The following is a 23194-nucleotide window of genomic DNA, read 5'->3' as shown; positions in this document are numbered from 1 at the left end:
CCTCTGAACTGCACGGTACAGTTTGGGTATGGCCTTTCGTGAAAAATAAGTGCGGCCTGGTATCTTCCACTGCGGTGTCCCAATGGCCACAAATTTATGGAAAGCCTCTGACTCCACCAGCTTGTATGGTAATAGCTGGCGAGCTAATAGTTCCGCCACACCAGCTGTCAGACGCCGGGCAAGAGGGTGACTGGCGAAATTGGCTTCTTCCGCTCAAAGACTTCCTTCACGGACACCTGGCTACTGCTGTGGGCAGAGGAGCAGGAACCGCTCAAGGGAAGAGGCGGTGTGAAGGAGGGAGGCTGTGAAGGTTCAAGGGAGAAAGCGGATGAAGACGATGCACCTGAAGGAGGAAGAGGAGAAGGAGGGTGGCTTGTCTTTTGAGTGGTGCTGCTTTTCCTCAGGTGTTCTTCCCATAGCTGTTTGTGCTTTTTCTCCAGGTGCCTTCGTAAGGCACTTGTCCCTACATGAATGTTGGCCTTTCCACGGCTCAATTTTCGGGGGACAGAGAGAACAGATGGCTTTGCGCCTATCTGAGGCACACATGTTAAAATATTACCAAACCGCTGAGCCCCCCTGGGGTGATGGCACTACGGTGGCATCAACAGCTGACCTTGAAGGGCATGTTGGCTGGCTGGCCATAGCTGGCGATACATGGCGCCGGACACTGCCCCCAGCTGTTTCTGAGGATGAGCTCCCTCTGCTTCTATCATGGAGTTGTCTCCTCCTACTCCTCTCTGGCTCCCCCTCTGAACTGTCCCCCTGGTCATCTCCTCTATTGGGAACATACGTGGCATCCGTATAATCGTCATCATAATCCTCCTGCCCAGCTTCGCTTTCCTCAGACAACTACACAACTGCACCAACTTCAGGTGGTTCATCATGCCCCTCCTCACACGTTACGTCCATACTATCGCCACTTAACTCAGACGTATGAGGTGGTGTACCTGCGCCTTCTTCTTGTTGTTGCAGTAGTGGCTGTGAATCAGTGATTTCACCACCACCACAAAATAACTCCTGCGAAGTGTCAAATGCAGCGGATGTGGTGCTTGTTGTAGCGCTGGTGGCTGCGGGAAATAAGGTGTTCTGTGTTAAATACTCAAGCACGTCCTCACAATTTTGAGAAGTGATGGCACGTGCCTTCTTCTGAGCACTGTACTTTGGGCCAGGTCCGCACGAAATCACAGCAACACCACCTCGCACAGACCTGCCAGTGCCAGGTGGCCTTCCTCTGGGTCTGCCTTTACCTCTTCCTCTACCTGATTTGTCCATTTTGTCCATCTCGGGGGGAAGCTAGGTATATGCAGTGAGGTGAGTTCACTCAACAGAAAAGGTAGATATGCAGTGAGGTGAGTTCACTCAACCCAAAGGTAGTTATATATGCAGTGAGGTGAGTTCACTGAACACAAAAGGTAGCTATATGCAGTGAGGTGAGTTCACTCAACCCAAAGGTAGTTATATATGCAGTGAGGTGAGTTCACTGAACACAACAGGTAGTTAGATGCAGTCAGCTGAGTTCACTCAACACAAAGGTAGTTATATGCAGTGAGGTGAGTTCACTCAACAGAAAAGGTAGATATGCAGTGAGGTGACCTTGAACAGACCTGCCGGGTGGCCTGCCTCTGGGTCTGCCTCTGGCTCTGCCTCTTGTTTTGACCATATTGGGGGGGGGGGGGAGAAGTGAAAGGTATGCAGTGACTTAACTAATACAGTGTGCAGTCACACAGGTGCAGTCAAGGGTATGCAGTGACTGGTATTACAATACAATGTGCAGCTGTCACACAGGTGCCGTTAACAGGTATGCACTTATGCAAGGACTAGTATTACAAATTTGTAGCTGTCACACACATAGGTACCATGAACAGGTGCAGTGACTGGTGGTATATAACACTGTGTGCGCTCACGTAGGTAGGTAGGTGCACTGAACAGGTGGGTATGCAGTTATTGGTATTACAAATGTGCAGCTGTCACACACACACACAGGTACTGTCAACAGGTGCAGTGACTGGTGGTATATAACACTGCGTGCGCTCACGTAGGTAGGTAGGTGCACTGAACAGGTGGGTATGCAGTGATTGGTATTACAAATGTGCAGCTGTCACACACACAGGTACCGTCAACTGGTGCAGGGACTGGTGGTATATAAACCACCGCGTCTCCGCTTAATCAATAATTCAGTTCGTTCCGTTCTCTCAGCTCTATCTCTCACTTTCCTTAGGGTATCCATGTCATAATTTCTTTTCAGAAATCTTTTTTCTGTCAGATCCAAATCTGTTTTCAAGTCCGAGTTTCTTTTTGGGGGGACACTATAGTCTAATTACCAAGTAACAGAGATGAAAGACTGAGTGTAGTTGGTTGCAATTTTAGTCCATCAAGGAACCACATGGAGCCTAACAGAAGAAACAGATTGAAATGAATCAACATACTATAAAATGAACTGTAAAGAAAGGTACTATATATATATATATATATATATATATATATATATATATATATATATATATATATATATATATATTTATATGTGTGTGTGTGTGTGTGTGTGTGTGTGTGTGTGTGTGTGTGTGTGTGTGTGTGTGTGTGTGTGTGTGTCCATCGTTGAGAACATTTGAACTGTGTTGAATTGAAAACTTTTAGAACTGCAATATGAAAAATGTCCACAAAATGGCAGTAACTATATACGACCTTATGGTCGCACTCACACCTCCAAAGAAATAATGCCTGCAGGTACAATAACATCCACAAGATGGCAACAACATGACAATAGGGTGCGGCGTTATTGTCGCACTGATTGGAGACCTAATAAAAACACAAGCCAGGAAACCACCCCCAATTTAATCACATGATTAAGGCCGGAGGCGGCCGATACGCGTGGCGAGGGTGAACGCCATTGCGGCGTTGCACACGCTGGCCACAAGCCCTGCCTGTACCCATGCTGGAGTCTGGCACCAGACCTATGCCTGTGGTAGTCATACAAGAAGGGCAGCGTGGCTAAGCTTAGGCGGTTGGAGCACACTTGTACCGCACGGCCGCGCTTAGACATTACCAGTGAGGGTAATCAAAATCACGAATGCACATGGATCTACCTATGGGAGAGAGATTATTCCAGCCTACGGATTGAACTGCAATCTACAGGACATGAGGGCCCTCTATTACGCAGCTGAGTGGTGAGAGCCTCTAAGAGGCGGAATCCTGAAGTATGCTTATAGACTGTAGCAGTGTGCTGCATGAAGGCATAGAACACGCTGGGATATGCCCTATTATTCCAACTATTCATGATTGTGGCTTAGAGGAAGCAGTATTTTGAAGCATCAGGAAGAACTTTCTTGAAGTGGAATATTATAATGGCAGAGTCTGGAATTGTCACTCTAGTTATAGTGTAGACCCTATAGCAGTATGTTGGGATCCCAGATGTGACTGGTGTGTGTGATGTGTGGCGTATGTGTGCCCAGCCGGCTGTGCAACTTTGACATCCCGCAGTGGATTTTATGTTTTTAAAGTGACACACTGAGTGATCAATCAGCGTTTTCTATGATCCCTTTTTTGAATAAAATTTGAACAGTGATATTGAAGCAGAGCCTGACCTTGTTCTTTTTTTTCTTATTTTGTATGGCTTTGTTGCACTCGCCAGACTCATGCGCCCTCATTTTGTGAGGTATTCACTTTTGTTAAAGCCAGTGAGTTCCAGGAACTGTTTTTTGTAGTGTACGCTTTCTTCAACTCATTGGTGGTCTTTCCCACATACAGTCCAACATATGTAGATCACAAATTTTGTGTTACAATTAATACATTTCTTAATTTCAAACTCATGATTCCCTGTCACATTTCTAAACGTCGATCTCCGATCGACCAAGATGCATACACTACATATACCACAGGCATACATTCCCTTAGGTTGTATGTGGGAGCCCAACCACTTACTTTTGGCTGAGATCTTAGTAAGATTATATTCAGACTTCACCAATATATCTTTAAGGTTCGGGGCCCTTTTTGCCGTCAAAAGGGGCGATCACCTTCCACATCTCTTAGTACTGGATCCAGCTGCAGGATATTTCCCGGATCTGATTTTTTGCCCTTCTTAAATAATGAGAAAACGTGGGCTGTACGCCAATCTACTGGAACTGTGCCAGTTGAAAGAGAGTCACAAAAGATCAGATAAAGGGGTTTATCAATAACTGAACTTAATTCCCTTAGGACCCGAGGATGTATGCCATCCGGGCCAGGTACCTTGTCTATTTTAAATGTATCTAGTCTTGCCTTCACTTCTTCCTGCCTTAAAGAGAACCTGAACTGAAAATAAAAAGTCAAAATAACCATATACAGGTCATACTTACCTCCTGCGTAGTCTACAACTCAATCTCTTTCTCCTCTCCTGCATCCCATTTGTCCACTGCGATCAATTGAATTCTCCGTCCTCCATTTTAAAAATGGGCATTACCCCATAATAGCTTCCTGGTCAGCACACTGTTAAACTGTAATATTGCCCACCTGAGCCATAGGGAAACATGGATATCACCTTGCACATTCAGTTGTAACTGACAGCTGCTGAGATATAACTGACAGCAACTGGTATATTTCAGTTCTGACAAAATATTGTCAGAACTGGAAGGGATCACTGTAAGAAGAAAATGGTGAGCTTCTGAGAGGAACTGATGGTGAGGTAAGTATCTAATATTCATTTGCAGCTACGTCATGTGTTTATTTTAAATAATGTTACTCGCTTCAGGTTCCCTTTAAGTATTTAATATTACAATTGGAAGATTGAGACTCTTCTGCAGCTGTAATTTGCAACAGCGATGTTTCCCTTGTGAAGACAGAGGCAAAGAAAGCATTTAAAGTAAACCGAGCATCATTTTTAACACCCAGGGCAGCTCTATAGCAAATTAAAAATGCATTCTAAAAATGAGGTTTATTATTAAAAAAAACTTTCAATTTACCTCATTTTTTACATGTAAGGGTTAAAATAGCCACTTTGTTCGTCCGCAAAGGACCTGCGGTCGCTGAGCAGGAGATTGTGGAACACAGATAAGAAATCACCATATTAGACTTAACTGACCACAAACAAACCCCCATTGTACTTCAAACAGAAAACATCAGTTACAGTTGAAGAATTTCACACCTAGCCTGGACAATGCTAGTTGTAAAACAGCTTGAGCTTCTGAACATTGGCAGCCCTTGCAGCTATTTGAAGCCAGGAGCTGCTTAGTTCACTTTAATAACTCTGCCTTACCTTGGTCATCCACCATTGAGTTCACACCCTCATCCTTTAACAGTTCAATACAGTCAAACTTTCTTTTTTTAGAGTTAATGTATTTGTAAAACTTCTTTGGGTTAGATTTGTTATCCCTAGCGATTTGATTTTTAGCTTCACTCTTTGCCAGCCTAATTTTTTTTTACAACTTTTATTGCACTCCTTATAATTGCTTAAAGCAGCCTCGGCCCCCTCCTATTTTAGAACCTTATATGCATTCTTTTTCCCCTCAATTTTATCTCTAACCTTTCTATTCATCTATAGAGGCCTTTTTTTATTCCTAGATGTTTTGTTTCCATATGGGATATATTTACTACAATATTGATTGAGAATAATTTTAAAAGCTTGCCATTTCCCTTCAGTGTCCTTCCCTTGTAGTACATTATCCCAGTTCACTAGACTTAGTGCCTGCCTGAGTTGATTGAACTTTGCTTTTCTAAAATTCATAGTTTTAGTTGTCCTGCTGCCCCGAGGCCTATCAGTCACCAGATCAAACGTTATCATGTTGTGATCACTATTTCCCAATGTTCTTGAACATGCACATTTGATACATTATCTGGTCTATTTGAAATGATCAAATCCAATAAAACATCCCCCCTAGTTGGTTCAGTTACCATTTAAGTCAGGTAACTGTCCTGTAGTGTTGCCAGAAATCTGCCACCAGAATGGTTAGCCTCAATACTCCAGTAAGTGTCTGGAAAGTTGAAGTCACCCATAAATATGACCTCATCTTTACTTGCGGCTTTTTCAATCTGCTGTAGTAATTTAAGTTCTGCAGCTTCATGAATATATGGCAGCCTGTAGCATACCCCAATAAGCAATTGGCAACAGTTATTTCCACCACGCATATTTACCCAAATGGACTCCACATCTTCACAATCTTCAGCTGTAAAAGAGTTCTTAACAAAGAGAAAAACACATCCACCTTTTTTCCCTGCCCTATCCTTCCTAAACACATTATATCCCTCTAAAATTGCTATCCAGTCATGGTTTTCATCCATCCATGTCTCTGTTATTCCCACAATGTCATAGCCTTTGTCAATCAGAATGAACCCTAGCTCATCCATTTTATTTGCAAGGCTCCTAGCATTGGTTACCATGTACTTTATATTTTTACTACCACATTTTCCAATTTTGGTTACATGAAATGGGCTACTTGAAGTTTTACCAACCTCCTTACTCTTTACACTGCCCCCCCCCCCTCCCCTCCGTAATGTTAGGCTCCCACTGTCTTTTTACCTTGTCTTGTCCACATATTGAGAATTTACCCTCCCGCCTCCCCCCAGATCCTAGTTTAAAATCTCCTCTAACCGTTAAGCCATCTTCTGCCCCAATGCAGCTGCACCCTCCCCATTAAGGTGCAGCCCAACCATGCTGTAGAACCTGTAGCCAACTGCAAAGGCTGCCCAGTTTTCCAGGAACCGTATAGCCTAAAAATAGGGAAGAATCGCAGTCAGAAAGCGAGATACAATCAGAAACTGAATCAGAGTCATCTACCGTGACTGTGAGCTTGAATAAAAAGAATCAATCCAGGGCCCAATAAACATACAAAAAGGGGAAAAATTATAAAAAAAAACCCTAACTATCCCACAAACCCTGTGAACCCCCCAAAAGGGAAACAAGGTACTGTTTTTTAGGACAAACCATAGACACACCCCTAAATGGTCCCAATAGGAGCAATTCCACCGAAACACCAACACTGAGAAACAGGGACAGATGGGGCTACACGGGGAAAATCCCTACACCAATGGTAGATAGGGAGGATGAGTCACATACATCTTTGAAGGTTGTAAATCTGTCAACTGAAACTCTAACTGAAACACAGATTGCAGTTTTGAAAAAAGGCCTCACCTTTGTACCCACCAAAGACTTTTCCACTTTCGAGTGGGCCAAAGACATACATCTGTTCGCTAGAAAACTGGCACTAATAAAAACCCATGAAACTCAAATCGCCAAAGACAAAAAAAGCGACCAACTTGAGAGGGCAGCCCTTGAGGCCCTAAACAAACTATTTTAAAAGAATTCAGATGAAAGGGAAATTACCCCAAAAAGCAACTTGAACAGCAAAAGCACATATTGCCCCACCTTTTCACAGCACACTCACCTCCTTTGTAAATATGGTGACAAAGGAATTACGCAAACTGAGTAAAAAGACATATCAGAACAGGAACCCAGACCACAACAATCTCACAAGTGAAGAAAAAGTAGCCCTTGAAAGCCTGTTGAATAACAAAAAATAAATAAATAAAACCGGCAGACAAGGGGGAGGGGGGGACATAGTGGTAATGGATGTAGACAAATATGTTGTGATGTGTGAAAAAATCTTGGGCTTGATTCACTAAAGCGTGCAAAGTGAGTAGTTTTTGCGCACGCAAATGCGTGCGCTGGGTAGTTTTGGGACAGGACTCGCGCGCAAAGTGTTGTGCTCGAGCGCTAATTTTTTTTGCGCGCGCACTGCACTGTGGTTCGCGCGAAGTGTGGGTTTTCATGTGATATACGGCCTTCTTTGGTAAGAAGGCCAGCTGCAGTGTGTGCGCGCGAAACTTAGCGTGCGAGAATCATTACGCGTAGGATCTAATTAAATCCAATCAAGTTTCTTGCTGATTCCAATTGAGCTATTTAGTGTGTGTATTAAAGAATTTGTTTGAGGGTGTTTTTTTGTGGGTAGACATGGAGCAAGGCAGGAGTCAGGAAGTGAGGAGAAGTGCTCGCATCCACGCATCTTCACAGGAGCAGTCACCCATCCCCAATGGACATCGGCATAGTGGCCACACTGAAACTAATGCTACAATGGCAGCCGTGGCCATGACCGCCGTGGTAGTCGTAGCCGTAGTCCCCATCGCAGGAGTCCCAGCCAGAGTCCCTGAGGTGGCAGTCATCGCCACTGCAGTCACAGCCCCCATCCTGGGACCTCAGGCAGCCACAGGGCATCGCAGCGGACAACCACACAAGAAACCAGGAGAAGGGGTGTCCGGTTCTCAGATGCTGAGAACTTGGTGCTTTGTGAGGAGGTGGTGGTCCATTTTCCAGAATTATATGGCCATCTGTCTGGAAAGACAGATGTGGCAGCCAAAAATAGACTTTGGCGCAGCATTCGTTCAAATGTCTGTGATGTTGAGCAGACGGCTCGCACTGAGCAGCAATGCCGCAAACGTTTTGCGGATATAAAACTAAGGTTGCGGAAGAAGTTGAGCAAGCTGCGGCAGTATGCGTAAGTTTTGTAAGCATGTATTATTATCAAATTAATGTTATGAAAATATGCATTAGCAAAACTATAATAATGCACTAGTGAATTGGTGCCATGTATATTATTTGTGTGGCACAACTGAAGCAACAAATATTTTGCGGAATAATGTTTTGTTTTGGTGTTATTATGGTGGCCATACGTGGTTCAATTTCTGTTGATACAATCTTACCATTTATATGTAGTATACGGGTAAATTCAAAGCACATACTGAAATGTTTATTTAGGCAGTTCCCTTATATTACATACCATTGTTAACATAACATGCCAAGATGGATAAATAACTGAATGGCATTTGGCAGTGATTAGTTTTGATCGTATGGTTTGAATGTGTGTTGCTTCACGGCCTGCACCAGAATGCATCAATGTTTGATTATATGTTATATAGTTTTGTGTTGAGTAGCTGCATGCTTGTTCCTGGTGTGATTGTTATATATTTGCATAACGTTTTTACTTAAGGGCAGTCTGTAATGTTGTAACTGTTAAATGTCACAATTATCACCTCTTCATAAATAGAAGCTTCTGTACAGTTTTCCTTTAAACGGCAACTAAAGTTTGTGAGATGTGTAGGCTGCCATATGTGTAAACTTGTATGCAATACCACTTGCCTGGCTCTGTTGGTGATCATCTGGCTTTGCTAGTTGTACACATAGCCCCTGAACAAGCATGCAGGAGATCAGGTATTTGTGGCATGAATTTCCTGTCAAAAATGTATTTATTTTTCTTATTGTGTTTTTTGTTGTTAGTGAAAATAATATTTTCCTGTTTTGGTAAAACTATTTTAGACATATGCATCAGCAGGACAGGTGTGCAGCTGCTATTGTTAAAAAGGTGATAAATATGGCATCCAACATATCACTCTCACCTTATTATTTCACCTTTAAAGGGAACCTGTACTGACAGGATTTCACATTTTGATGAACACAAACACAATGAAGGTACAGGGATATGGAGTCTGCCAGAATTGTTGGTATTAGAAGAAAACAAATTGGCTGGCTATCATGCTGTAGTGACTGTAATGAGTTGAAACATAGGCCATAAAGAAACATGTATTACAGAGTGTTGTATCAATAGGGGGGTGCCGAGGTAGCAAACGCATCGGCCCACTTGGGCTAGAGGGGGCCTGTTAGGGCCACCATCAACCACAGTAGTAGCTATGTATTGTTATTGTGCAGCGGAAAGTTACTTGTGTAGGTGGTTTTCATAGTAGTCATAATGAAAAAAAGTGGTACACATCCTTTTCTTGTATTACCCAATTAAAAAGTAGCACGGGCCACATAGCACATACCCACTGGTATAGCTTTAAATTCTAATAACATTATAGTTGCATGTGAGAAGTGGATACATATACATGGTTGCTTATGGTGTCAAGCAAACATTAATGCATCCAAAACTTTGCTTACTAAACTGTTATTGTTTCAGGGAATAAGTCATTTCCACAAAACTTTTTTGATGACTCCTGGTGAACAGTTAGGCTGCAGTAGTGTGTGAATTGCACACTACAAAGCCGCATGCAGTATGTGTACTGTATTTTAATTAATAACTCGTGATTTGCATGTTTCATTGTGGCCAGTGGATCAAGCTCTCAGAGACAGGATTAGCAGGATAGTCAAGCAATGTATTTGTAGGCGTATTTTATTAATGTAACAATTTGTTCAGGTTTGGGTTTTTTTGGTTTTTTTTATTTTAAATTGTTTACTTATATTTTTAATAGCATTGGTATGGTGGTCCCCCACGGTCACTACAACTGTCCGATTATGAGCAGGTCATGCAGCCCTTTCTGAGGAAGAAGCCCTGCATGCCATCGGGGGAGGGGGGGGGGAGACTTGCCCAGCTCTGCAACTTCTGAAGACGGTAATTGATGATTGTTGTACTTGTCATGGTATTTGGAAGTGCACAGGTGGTTTACTATGCTTTATTAAAAGAATAAAAGAATTGCTTTATTAACTTACACTATTGTAGGTGAGCTTGTGTCTGGCTTTAGTGGTGATGCAGGAGTCCCCGATGACATCACCCAATCCGTTGAGGGGCCATCAGATGCAGGACAAAGTACTGGTGAGTTTTATGTGTTACCGAAAATCATTTAAACAAAGGGACATGAAGAGATGGATACGCTGGATAGCATATCTTTATTTTTCCACGACAATAACCGTTTAGCAGCTGGCCAGTGGATATTTGTGTGGACAATATTTTCCGAGTCAATGCATACAAAAGCATGCAGGTAATCTTCACATAAGGTGCAATAAATGGCAAATTAACCACTTAAGGACCGAGGTGATAGAGATCTACGCCCTGTTTTGATGGGCTCCTGGCTGGCAGGGCGTAGATCTCTATCACCGGCGCCGCCGCTCCCCGCCGCGATCGTGCGCACCGAACCGGCTGCACTTAGCTGTCTTATGACAGCTAAGGCTTCCGGGTATCGGCAGGAGCCGTCACTGATTGGCTCCCTGCCGTGTGATCACTGTGAGCCAATCACAGCGATCACCCTCCGAAAGGCAACATAGTTGCCGTTCCGCCTCCCTCTCCCTGTCACTGTGGATCTTGTGTGACAGGGAGAGATGCACAGCCTGCAGCCATGACAGGCTGTGCGATTTTAGTATAAAAAAATACTTGTTAACCCCATGTATCCCTTCATCCCCTCCCAACCACCTATATATATATATATATATATATATATATATATATATATATATATATATATGTATGTATGTATGTATATATATATATATATATATATATATCCATATATATCTATATATATCTATATCTATATATATATATATATATATATATATATATATATATATATATATATATATATATATAGATCTATATATCTATATAGATATATAGATCTATATAGATATATAGATCTATATAGATATATATCTATATAGATATATAGATCTATATAGATATATAGATCTATATAGATATATAGATCTATATAGATATATAGATCTATATAGATATATAGATCTATATAGATATATAGATCTATATAGATATATAGATCTATATAGATATATAGATCTATATACAGTAGTACAGTAGTAATAGTACAGTATATATATATAGATCTATATAGATAGATATATATATATATATATATATATATATATTTATTTAACTGGATTGTGATTTTAACCGCTTGCCGACCGTAGGGGCGGTGGCAAAGTGGAGCCCGCAACGACCGCAATACGCCGATCGGCGGAGGCTCATTGCGGACTAGCTGGCCGGGGATCGCACGCTGGATGTGCCCACCCGCGACGTCAACCCGCCAGCCAATTAGCAGCGGCGGCGGGTTGTTAAACCGCGATCTGCCGCATGTAAAGCGGATAATACGCTTTGTAATGTATACAAAGCGTATTATACAGGCTGCCTCCTGCCCTGGTGGTCCCAGTGATTGAGGGACCACCAGGGCAGGTTGCAGCCCTCCTAGTAAGTACCCAAGCACACTGATCCTGCCCCCTGATCGCCCACTGCACCCATCAGACCCCCCCTGCCCACCCCTCAGACACCTGTTTGCACCCAATCACCCCCCTAATCACCCATTAATCACTCCCTGTCACTATCTCAACGCTATTTTTTAGATTAGGTCCTAAACTGCCCCCTGGGGGCTCCTGAACACCCCCCCCCCACACACACACACACACCCTCAGATCCTCCCTAGACCCTCCCCCGTGTGTACTGTATACATCTATGCTTCCCTATAATCACCCACTGATCACCTGTCAATCACCCATCAATCACCCCCTGTCACTGCCACCCATCAGATCACACCCTAACCTGCCTTTTGTGGGCACCTGATCACCCACCCACACCCTCAGATTGCGTGCAGACCCACCCTCAGATCACCTCCGAAAGTGCATTGTTTACATCTGTTCTCCCCTCTAATCATCCACTGATCACCCATCAATCACCCATCAATCACCCCGTCACCACCTGTCACTGCTACCCATCAGATCAGACACTAATCTGCCCCTTGCGCGCACCCAATCACCCGCCCACACCCTCAATTAGCCCCCCAGACCCCCTCTGATCAACTCGCCAGTGCATTGCTTGCATATATTCTCCTCTGTAATCACCTACTGATCACCTATCAACCACCCCGTCACCCCATGTCACCACCTGTCACTGCTACCCATCAGATCAGGCCCTAATATGCCCCCTGCGGGCTTCTGATCACCCGGCAAAACCCTCACCCGCCCCACCGCAGTGACAGTTAGTGGAAAATGACACTTTGTGAAAAAAATAATAAAAATCAATTTCCGCTAAGTTGTGGAAAAAAAAATGAAATCTTCTATGAACTCCCCATACTACTAACGGAATACCTTGGGGTGTCTTCTTTCTAAAATGGGGTCACTTGTAGGGTTCCTATACTGTCCTGGCATTTAAGGGGCCCTAAACCGTGAGGAGTAGTCTAGAAAATAAATGCCTCAAAATGACCTGTGAAATCCTAAAGGTACTCATAGGACTTTGGGCCCCTTAGCGCAGTTAGGGTGCAAAAAAGTGTCACACATGTGGTATCGCCGTACTCAGGAGAAGTAGTATAATGTGTTTTGGGGTGTATTTTTACACATATCCATGCTGGGTGGGAGAAATATCTCTGTAAATGGACAATTGTGTGTAAAAAAATCAAAAGAAATCTCATTTACAGAGATATTTCTCCCACCCATCATGGGTATGTGTAAAAATACACCCCAAAACACATTATACTATTTCTCCTGAGTAAGGCGATACCACAGGTGTGACATTTCTTTTGCAGCCTAGGTGCGCTAAGGGGCCCAAAGTCCTATGAGCACCTTTAGGCTTTACAGGGGTGCTTACAATTTAGCACCTCCCAAAATGCCAGGACAGTAAACACCCCACAAATGACCCCATTTTGGAAACTAGACACTTCAAGGTATTCAGAGAGGGGCATGGTGAGTCCGTGGCAGATTTCATTTTTTTTTGTCACCAGTTAGCAGAAATGGAAACTTTTTTTTATTTATTTTTTTTGTCACAAAGTGTCATTTTCCGCTAACTTGTGACAAAAGATAAAATCTTTTATGAACTCACCATGCCTCTTAGTGAATACTTTGGGGTGTCTTCTTTCCAAAATGGGGTCATTTGGTGGGTATTTATACTATCCTGGAATTCTAGCACCTCATGAAACCTGACAGGTGCTCAGAAATGAGAGAGATGCTTCAAAATGGGAAAATTAAATTTTTGCACCATAGTTTGTAAACGCTATAACTTTTACCCAAACCAATAAATATACACTGAATGGGGTTTTTTTTATCAAAAACATCTGTCCACATTTTTCGCGCTGCATGTATACAGAAATTTTACTTTATTTGAAAAATGGCAGCACAGAAAGTTAAAAAAATAATTTTTTTGCCAAAATTCATGTCTTTTTTGATGAATATAATAAAAAGTAAAAATCGCAGCAGCAATCAAATAGCACCAAAAGAAAGCTGTATTAGTGACAAGAAAAGGAGGTAAAATTCATTTAGATGGTAGCTTGTATGACTGAGCAATAAACCATTAAAGCTGCAGTGGTCTGAATGGAAAAAAGGCTCTGGTCCTTAAGGGGTGAAAAGACTGCGGTCCTTAAGTGGTTAATGTGATGTTATGCATGCTTCTTGAAGGGCTGAGGTTCAAGGACCATACACACCTTTGTTTTGTTTTTATTTCCCCTTGCCTGAGTCGATTCATTGTTTGTGTAATGCGGCATGTCCAATCAAACTTAAATTACATGCCATTTTGCATTGACAAATGCTGTTGAAAAGGATTGTTTGCCAAATAGGATGTAAAATGTTTTACTAAATAACATATAAACAATGAATGTCACAATAACGACATTCATCCTGTACATGGGTTTTTAGTTATTATTAGAGATGTTGAAGGTATGCAGAAATGACGTAAATAGACTAGAAAAATAAATGAAAAACAATTGAATGGTACTGACCTTGGGTGTGTGAAGCCTCAACATCCTAATGAGCCTTTCCACGTCTTCCTGTGTCCCATGGCGGTGTTGGTGCAGGGCACGGAACCCAGAGGCGACAATTGTTGGGTTTGTGCAATATTTGCCCTGTTGTTGCTCCAGCGGGGGCGCTGTATCACCTCTTCTGACGGAGATTGGTGTAAATAGGCAATTGGCGTGGGGTCTGCTGTACTGTGCAGCCGACTTGCGTCTGCGCAGTAGAGCTGCTGGATGGAGGTTGCCTATTGTTCCCAATTTTCATGCAGAGAACCGATACTGCGGCTGCGCTTAAGCGCGCTAGGTACATATTGACGTTGCCGCCGCTCTGGGAGGATTGTGTCAGCCACCGTGGGATGGAGGAGGAGGGGGGAAGGCTCAATAGGATCTGGTGGGTTCCTATACCCGAGGTGAGTACCCCCCATGGGAAGTTGTTGACAATACAGGTTTTATGTAACCACCATGTACCACATCCAAATATTTATTTGGTTTTAAATTAAAAATTATATGAATCAACTGTTATCATCCATACAAAACGTCTGTAGTGAATGTGTTTGTTATTAATGTAATCATTGTTCTCAAAGGCCTAAGCCATCATGTACACGGCACAATTGTCAAGCTAATACATGCATCTATTACGTACATATTAAGAAATAGCATAATGTGTACACATGTAAATATTGTATAACGAATGTTCCAATACATTTAGCATTGATACATACACAAAATCTATTGCACAATCAAAGGCTATCCAGTTGTACAGTTATTAAATTATCGTATAGATGTGTGTAATCCAACCAATGAGACTGACAATTGTACCGTCTACATGAGTCCTAAATTTTTCCATGAAATCCCTATCGCACATGTTAAGTTGTTTTTTATGGAATCCATTAATATAAGATAAAGTAAACTTCCACTGTATGTATTTCATGTTTGTTTGGACATTGAGGGCCGTAGTTTTAAAAGTATGCCAAATCGACATGCAATCTGGCTTAGTGTAATACAGGCGATCATTTTTCGTTTTTGTTTGTTTTTAATTTTTATAGCTAACATTGACTCTGAAGATGTTGTAGTGTTGTTGGAGTCTATACATCCTGAGCAAACATTTGGTGGTGAGTGTAAAAATGAGGACCCTTTTTATTTTTTTGTTTTTTTTGCAGAAAACATAAACCTCAAATATTTTTCCATTTCCTTCCTAGGTGAGGAGACTTCACTAGAAATTTCAACTGGCCTTGAGCAGGACCGGACTTGAACCTGCACGTGTCTTCAGAGTCTCATAGCACAACTGCTATTCCATCACCAACTTCTGAGCTAGAAAGCTCAGTACCATCCACACCTACAGATGGACATTCCCACCCTTACTCCCGTGAAGATTACAACAGTGATCGCTGGCACTCACGGCTGTTTCTGCAGGCGCAATCTGAATACAGGGGCCTAATGGAGGTCCACATGAACCGCTTCCATTGGGACCTTGCGGAAATACATGCCAGTACACGGGGCATAGGGGGCACTTTGGAGTGAGTGGGCAATGTTGGAGAGGGACAACAAGCCATGTTATTGAGATTGGCTGAGGGACAAGAACGCCAAAATGTAATTTTGAGCAGAATGGCTCGTGTTGGTGAAAGCCAGAATACAGTGTTAGGGCGTTTGGCTGATGGCCTAGACTGCCACAATTTGAATCAGGCCAGAATGGCTGAAGCTGTGGAAACCCAAAATGAATTGCTACGGCAGTTGTTAAATAAATGAAACATTTTTGTTAACATTACAGTTCCAAGTTAAATTGTCTTTACTGGACCTTATTAAGAATGGTAATAAGATGTAAACACATCTTAATCTGAATAGGTTAACAAAACATTACTGTACTTTCCATAGCTAATTTTTTTGGTTGTCAAACATTTGTTAAATTCTGATGTATGCACACCAAAGAAATTATAAACATTGTGTAACCAAAAGCTTCCAATACAACCATATATGTAAAATCAGACTATATGGTTGGTTACACATTGGCTATGGTAATATTATAAGGATGTCTGAGTGGTAACTTGTAATGCATCAATGTACTTGGGTCATTACTAGTTTGACCATGCCAATAGGTTTGCTATAAGAAATTCACGGCGCAGTTCAGAAAGCATGTCCTGAAGGCCCACCAACAGTGCATGTTTTCCAGGAAAACACAAACATTCACAGTTGACTTCATATTGTCTGTGCACAGGTAATTGAATATGTAGGTGGAATTTAAATACACATGCACTGTTGGTGTGCCTTGTGGACAAGGTTGTTGAACTGTGCGTTAGGGGATTTAATACAGATAATTATGGCAGTAACGTGACCTGATGATCCTAATAAGGTTTATTCAATCAACTTCAAGTTGGTACAACTACAATGTAAGCCACAAACACAATTATTACTGAAAGTGTTAGTGTTAACACATTTATTTATTTATTTTTTGTTTATTTTATTTTTTATAAAAACTTAACAATAACAACATATATATACAACAATGACAAAGAAAGGCAAAACAAACATTAAAATCTAATCTGAGGAATCAGAGTCCTTGATGGCCTCCTGCAGCGAAGCGACCAATTGGCCAAGTTGCCTGGAAATGGCCGCCAATTGAGCACGTCCTTAAAAAAAAAAAAATTACATTACCCAATGTTCGTACACCAAAAATACACATGTAAAGTTTATAGAAGTATTAATAATGACAAAACTTACTGTTGCCTCTTCTTTGATGGTGACAGGCAGCAGCTTGTGGTGGGTGTGGTTGCTGGGCAACATCGCCTTCCTGGGGTGCTGGAAGGGGGTCAGCCTCTAGTGGTGACGGCCCACCATCAGCATCTGGTGGCTGGTTAGAGGGACCTGCTTGTTCACCCACATCCAACGGAGGTGGTTGATCGTGAGCCTCGTCCGACTGGGACTCCCCATTGTTGTGCCTACCGCGGTGTTGGCAGCGTGGCATTTGGGCATCTATGGAGACATCCAAACATAATAAGTATTTAAGGACCACGCAAAATTAAACGTACGCCCTGTTTTGTTGGCCTAATGGCTGCCAGGCTGTAGATAGCAATAAGTCAGCGCTGCGGCCATTTGGCATTGCCGGCGCTCCCCACAAATAGTGGCTCTCAAAGCAGGCGTGTGGCGGGTATGTGCAGTTATTAGCCATGATTCACCCTTCCTGTAGCAGCCGTCTCTGATCCTTAAGGGAGCAGACACCGCTGGTACTTTAGTGGTTAAGCCACTTGTGATGAACAGCAGGGTTTTACACAGCACAAGTGTTAGACTACTTTATTCTGTAAAGAAGTATATTCCAAATTATATTTCACATTACACAATACTTTCCAAATCTAAAGGTGCCCAGTAATGATCCAACATTTTTAATCCAATTGGACGAAATCGATATAGTATAAGGGTAATTGATTGAATATATTGAATGGATAAAGTAGACAGTTCCCTTATATTACATTGAAATGGTAAGATTGAATGAAAAAAAGATTGGATCATTATTGGGCACCATTACAATAATCAAAATACAGCAATCCAACACGGCCTATTATGTTTTATCACTGTTACTTTTGTTTATGAATGTAAATGGATATATGGAAAGTAGTTTGCATCTTCCTAGAAAAATAAAGTTGGTTGAGAATGACGCTGCATAAAACACACCTGTAGTACTGCTGTTTGGGCAATCATCACACAAAAATATACTGCAATATCTGTAGGCACATTGAAAACCAAACTTCTATGGTGTCTACAAGCCATCAAGGTATCTGCCTGTCCTGTTGAGAATAGTCACCATTCTTTACACAACAGTCAACAACAGGAAAAGAGCTTTACAGATAACTTTCATGACAACACAGATATGCATGCTTGTTCCAGGGCTGTAGGTAATCAATCCTGAGAAAACAATAGGTAAGGCAGCCCTGCAATATGCATTGTCACTGCTTTGCCAAACATTATTTTAAATATAACCCCACGCCAAGCATGCAATACAAAATAATGACACAAGGACATATACACATCAAAAATTATTCTATTAAACACCCTCCCCACAAAAGAAAATACCAAACATAGTTTATTGAGATTACTTACCAGGCACATGGTCCCGTCTCACTTGTCGGACAAAAGGCCGCTCCCTCCTCTTCATGTCCAACCACCTCCGTTGGATCTGGGTGATGGAGTGGTTGGCACGGAACTGCTGCAGCAATTCTTGTTGCAGGGTCTCCACTATGCCCCTTTTGGCAAATAGGTTGTGGAGACCATCATAATTGGTTGCCAGCATGGTCTGTAACAAGAAACGTCCATTTGTTAAAAATTCACACTTCACTTTAAGTTAACAGCAACAAACAATGTTAATAGCTTAAAGGGAACCTTAACTCAACGGGGGTAAAGAGTTTCAATTTCCTGGGGCTATTACCAGCCCCCTGCAGCAGTCCTGTGCCCTCGGAGCCGCTCTGGAATCCTCCGGTCCCCCGCTGTCACTTAGTTTTGTTTTTGACAACTCACCAGTCGGCCGGCCGCCATGCGTATTATTGGACGCATTCCCTACTGCAATTAGCACTGTTGCGGACCGCAACACGTACAAAAAATACGCATTGCCGCATTCCGCACGTGTAGATATGTGGCAATGCGTATTTTTGTACATGTTGCGGTCCGCAACAGCGCTAATTGCAGTAGGGAATGCGTCCAATAATGCGCATGGCGGTCGGCCGATTGGTGAGTCGTCAAAATCAAAACTAAGTGACAGCGAGGGACCGGAGGATTCCAGAGCGGCTCCGAGGGCACAGGTCTGCTGCAGGGGGCTGGTGATAGCCCCAGGTAGGTGAAACTCTTTACCCCCCGTTCAGTTAAGGTTCCCTTTAAGTTTTCAACATTGTTTCCATCAATGTAACCCTGTAATCAGGATAGAACAAAACTGTCCAAGTTGTGTAAAGTTACTCAAAATCGCTATTAAATATGAAGGCCAAACACCCAATGATTCTGTTTTTTGTCAGTGTAAGCTTGCCAGTGGTCCAGTGGCGTACATAAGGAGGTATGTGGCGTGGTGCAGCCTTACAATTACCACCACAAACAGCGTATAGCTAACAATTAATATGGCAAAACAACACTTCAGTCACCCAACCAAACTCTTAAGTACAAGGAGGGTATGTTGATCTTTAGGCACAGTATTAGTATGATCAAGGTACTAGTCACATGCATCATTATTACTAACACAGGACAAAAAGGGAGGTTATATTAACGGTGGTGGTGGGGCCCTCGGTGCCCCGATGGCCTAAGTGGCCTCAAGACTTTTTCACATACAGATACATTACTATAAGGGATCAGCAGGGGAGTGAGTGTCTGATATTGTGTATAAACCCTTTCCTCCACCAACTCTGCAGACCATGCTCCTGTCATTTTGTTGTGTGTGGCCTTTTTTCCAATCTGTGACAGTTGTTTACACATCCTTTGAAGTGGTCCAAAACAACTACCCAGCTACATTGCCTTCCAGCATCAACAATGTCAACATGTCATGAATGTCAGAATGCAAATCATGGCAAATCAAAATTTAACAATGGACAAACCATTAATCATACATTTACACATAATTAGCCTTTAATTAAAGCACGGTTCATGAAACATAATTTACACTGCGGTGCCCCTTTAAGAAAGTATCATAACATTTCTGTTAGAATAAGCTGCAGCTTCTACAACGCCACATGGCTGACAACGCAAACATTTTTTGTTCCTCCTTATCACATCACAACATAATAAACAAAAACATCAGTAATGTTGACACATTTCACTTGGTGCTGGAATTCCCACTGTGAACAAATTCTGAAATGCACACAGTCTCTATCATACATCAGATCTATACACATTTCATCATTTTCAAAAACAACAGTCTGTGCAAGAGGCAGGTTGGAACCACACCCTGATATACAGTATGGAACCAAAAACATATACACACATACATGTAGGCAGGCAGGTCAACAGTCACATGTTATAGAGAGGCACAAACTATATACTTACAGTGGCCAAATACACTCTTTCCCGCTTAGAAAAGTTTTGCTCCATGATGGGTCCTCTGTCAATTTTCCCTCTGTGCAGATGTGTCATTTCCTGTCACTTCCTGTCAGTTGTGTATCCAAAGTGCACTACTCCACGCGCTTCGCACTGCGCACAGAGCGCAGTTTGCCCTGCGCTAAACGTGCATATTGCACTGCGCTATGCGCCCTTCAGCATACAGCACAGTAGAGTATTGTCTGGCCAAACCATATTGCACAACTCAGAGTTATCAGTACATCAACAATTTCGTGACAGTGTAAATTTAGAGTCTCTTACTACTGTATGCATTACACATTTTCTATGTTTGTTCATACAGCACACATTACTAAAAACAGTGACTCTATGCGCATAACAGGAGATTGTGCTGTATGTCGACCACTGTAATGCATTTTAAGGGCCTATACCATCGGTTCTCAAAGTGGGTGCCGCGGCGCCCTAGTGCGCCGCTGACACTTCCCAGGGGTGCCGCGCTGTGCCCTGCTGTGTATATGTTTAGACAGCGCATTTTTTTTTCTTTTTTGAAACATGGCTGCCGATTGCTGTGCTCTGTCCCCAGCTCACAGCGATGTAGGGCTCTGATTGGTCCGCTGCTCTCTCCTGTGGGCGGATACAGTAGAGTGTACTGTATCCGCCCACAGGAGAGAGCAGCGGCCAATCAGAGCCCCACATCGCTGTGAGCCAGGGACAGAGCACAGCAATCGGTGCGCGTTTCACAAAAGAAAAAAAAATGCGCTGTCTAAACATACGAGTAGAGCCAGCAATGAGTATGGACTCTACCTTCTCCAGCCAGCACAATGGCTATCATTCATAAAGCATTCCCGCATGCGGAAATGCGTAATACCGCTGACTTTACCGAGCACTGAGCAAGTTGTGTATTCATAAAGCCTCTTTCCGTATGCGGAGCTGACATTCCCGTGCAGAGTGACAATGTACCGCCTTGTGCGGTGTTGATACGTGTTGATACGCAGGTATCCAGAAAAAGTATCAAAATGTTCATTCATAAACATTTCCGCATAGTGGTATGCGGACGGGGATTACCGATCCCCTGGATGTAGCGGGAAGCTTGCGGAGTCCTTGTAAGTGAATGGGACGGACCTCCCACACAGCAGCAGAGAGAACACCGCATGGAGGGACTCGGCCAGCTTTTCTGTTTCCGCATGCCTACCGCCCGCCTACCGACACCATTCTCCAGAAAACCTCCGCACTGCTACCGCACCAGGCACAATGTTTATGAATGACCACCCAGAAGGCCAAACTACCGACGGCAGTATTCTCCCGCACGGGTTCTCCTTACCGCCAGCAAGTTTATGAATGATAGCCAATGTAAGGATCTTCACCTGCCCCTTGGGCAGGAAGGAGGGGGTCGGGGGTGCACGGGTAGGGTAGTTAAGGGCTGCACACATATTTCTACTGGGGAGGGGGGTATGGAGATTCTTTCGAGCCCCACACATTTTTTTCTGGGGGGTTATTCTCAGGCCTCACACATGATGTTACCTGGCAGGGGGAGGAGTTGCTCTAAGGCTACACATGTTATGTTACCTGGGAGGGTGTAATTCTTTTGCCCTCTGATTGTTGTGGGGAATGGGACTCTTATGATGACAGTGTATGTGTGGGGCTGACATGTGTCTGAGTGGATCTGAAGGAAAGGATATAGGTGCCTTTTATGTGAGGTAGAGAGGTTGTTTCAAGAGAGGGCTTGTGATGGATGATTGTGGGTGGTAGGGCGTGTGTGTGGGTGTGTGGGTGTACAGAGTGTGTGTGTGTGTGTGTGTGTGTGTGTGTGTGTGTGTGTGTGTGTGTGTGTGTGTGTGTGTGTGTGTGTGTGTGTGTGTACAGAGTGTGTGTGTGTGTGTGTGTGTGTGTACAGAGTGTGTGTGTGTGTGTGTGTGTACAGAGTGTGTGTGTGTGTGTGTGTGTGTGTACAGAGTGTGTGTGTACAGAGTGTGTGTCTGTGTGTCAAACAAAATTGCCTTAAAAGCGCTAGTGCAATAATTCCTTATGTAGGGTTCCCCAACCTTTTTGGACCCGGGGACCACTTTGATATAAGACATTCTCTCCAAGGCCCGGCAGACCGGGATGGGGCTTCTTCCACTGCCCCCCCCCCCCTTACGTATTTAATGCGGTCCCGCTGTGTCCCCTCGTTCTACTGCTGGCTGCTCTGTTACATGTGTGGCTCGAACCCAAGTCGCAGCAACAGTGCGGCCCCATCCACCTCTATTGCACTATCATTGCCAGGAGTGTCCTGCACATGTGTGGTTCATTCCGTTAAGAACCATGCATGGGCAGAATGCTTCCAATGACAGTATTGTGATCCACACAATCACATAGCCAGGGATACACACTCGCGTTCAAGTCACACACGTAACAGAGCCACCGGTGGGAGAATGAAGGGTACCCAGAGGATATCGAGGGATGGCATGGAATACAGGGGGACTTAAAGAGAAACCGTAACCAAGAATTGAACTTCATCCCAACCAGTAGCTGATACCCCCTTTTACATGAGAAAACTATTCCTTTTTCACAAGCGGTTCATCAGGGGGCTCTGTATGGCTGATATTGTGGTGAAACCCCTCCTACAGGAAACTGTGAGGACCATGGTCCTGGTAGTTTCCTGTCTGTGAACCTTGTTGCATTGTGAAAAATAACTGTTCACAGCTGTTTTCAACTGCCAAAAAAGCAAGCAGCAGGT

The 23194-nt window shown here is 43.1% G+C and overlaps 1 protein-coding gene and 1 long non-coding RNA gene across 2 annotated transcripts in view; one reads left to right on the top strand and one right to left on the bottom strand.

Moving 5' to 3' along the window:
- Nucleotides 1–23194, bottom strand: part of LOC137522601 (protein shisa-9-like) — a 363162-nt gene that overhangs the window by 268968 nt on the left and 71000 nt on the right. The window lies entirely within an intron of this gene.
- Nucleotides 10311–16165, top strand: LOC137522599 (uncharacterized). Its single transcript, XR_011022357.1, has 4 exons — nucleotides 10311–10349; nucleotides 10458–10550; nucleotides 15507–15572; nucleotides 15660–16165. It is a non-coding gene; the product is annotated as an uncharacterized lncRNA (long non-coding RNA).

The sequence above is a fragment of the Hyperolius riggenbachi genome, chromosome 6, assembly GCF_040937935.1.
Source record: "Hyperolius riggenbachi isolate aHypRig1 chromosome 6, aHypRig1.pri, whole genome shotgun sequence".
In the NCBI taxonomy this organism is placed as follows: Eukaryota; Metazoa; Chordata; class Amphibia; order Anura; family Hyperoliidae; genus Hyperolius; species Hyperolius riggenbachi.
The sequence above is the reverse complement of the archived record's forward strand: the minus strand, read 5'-3'. Positions and strand labels throughout refer to the sequence as shown.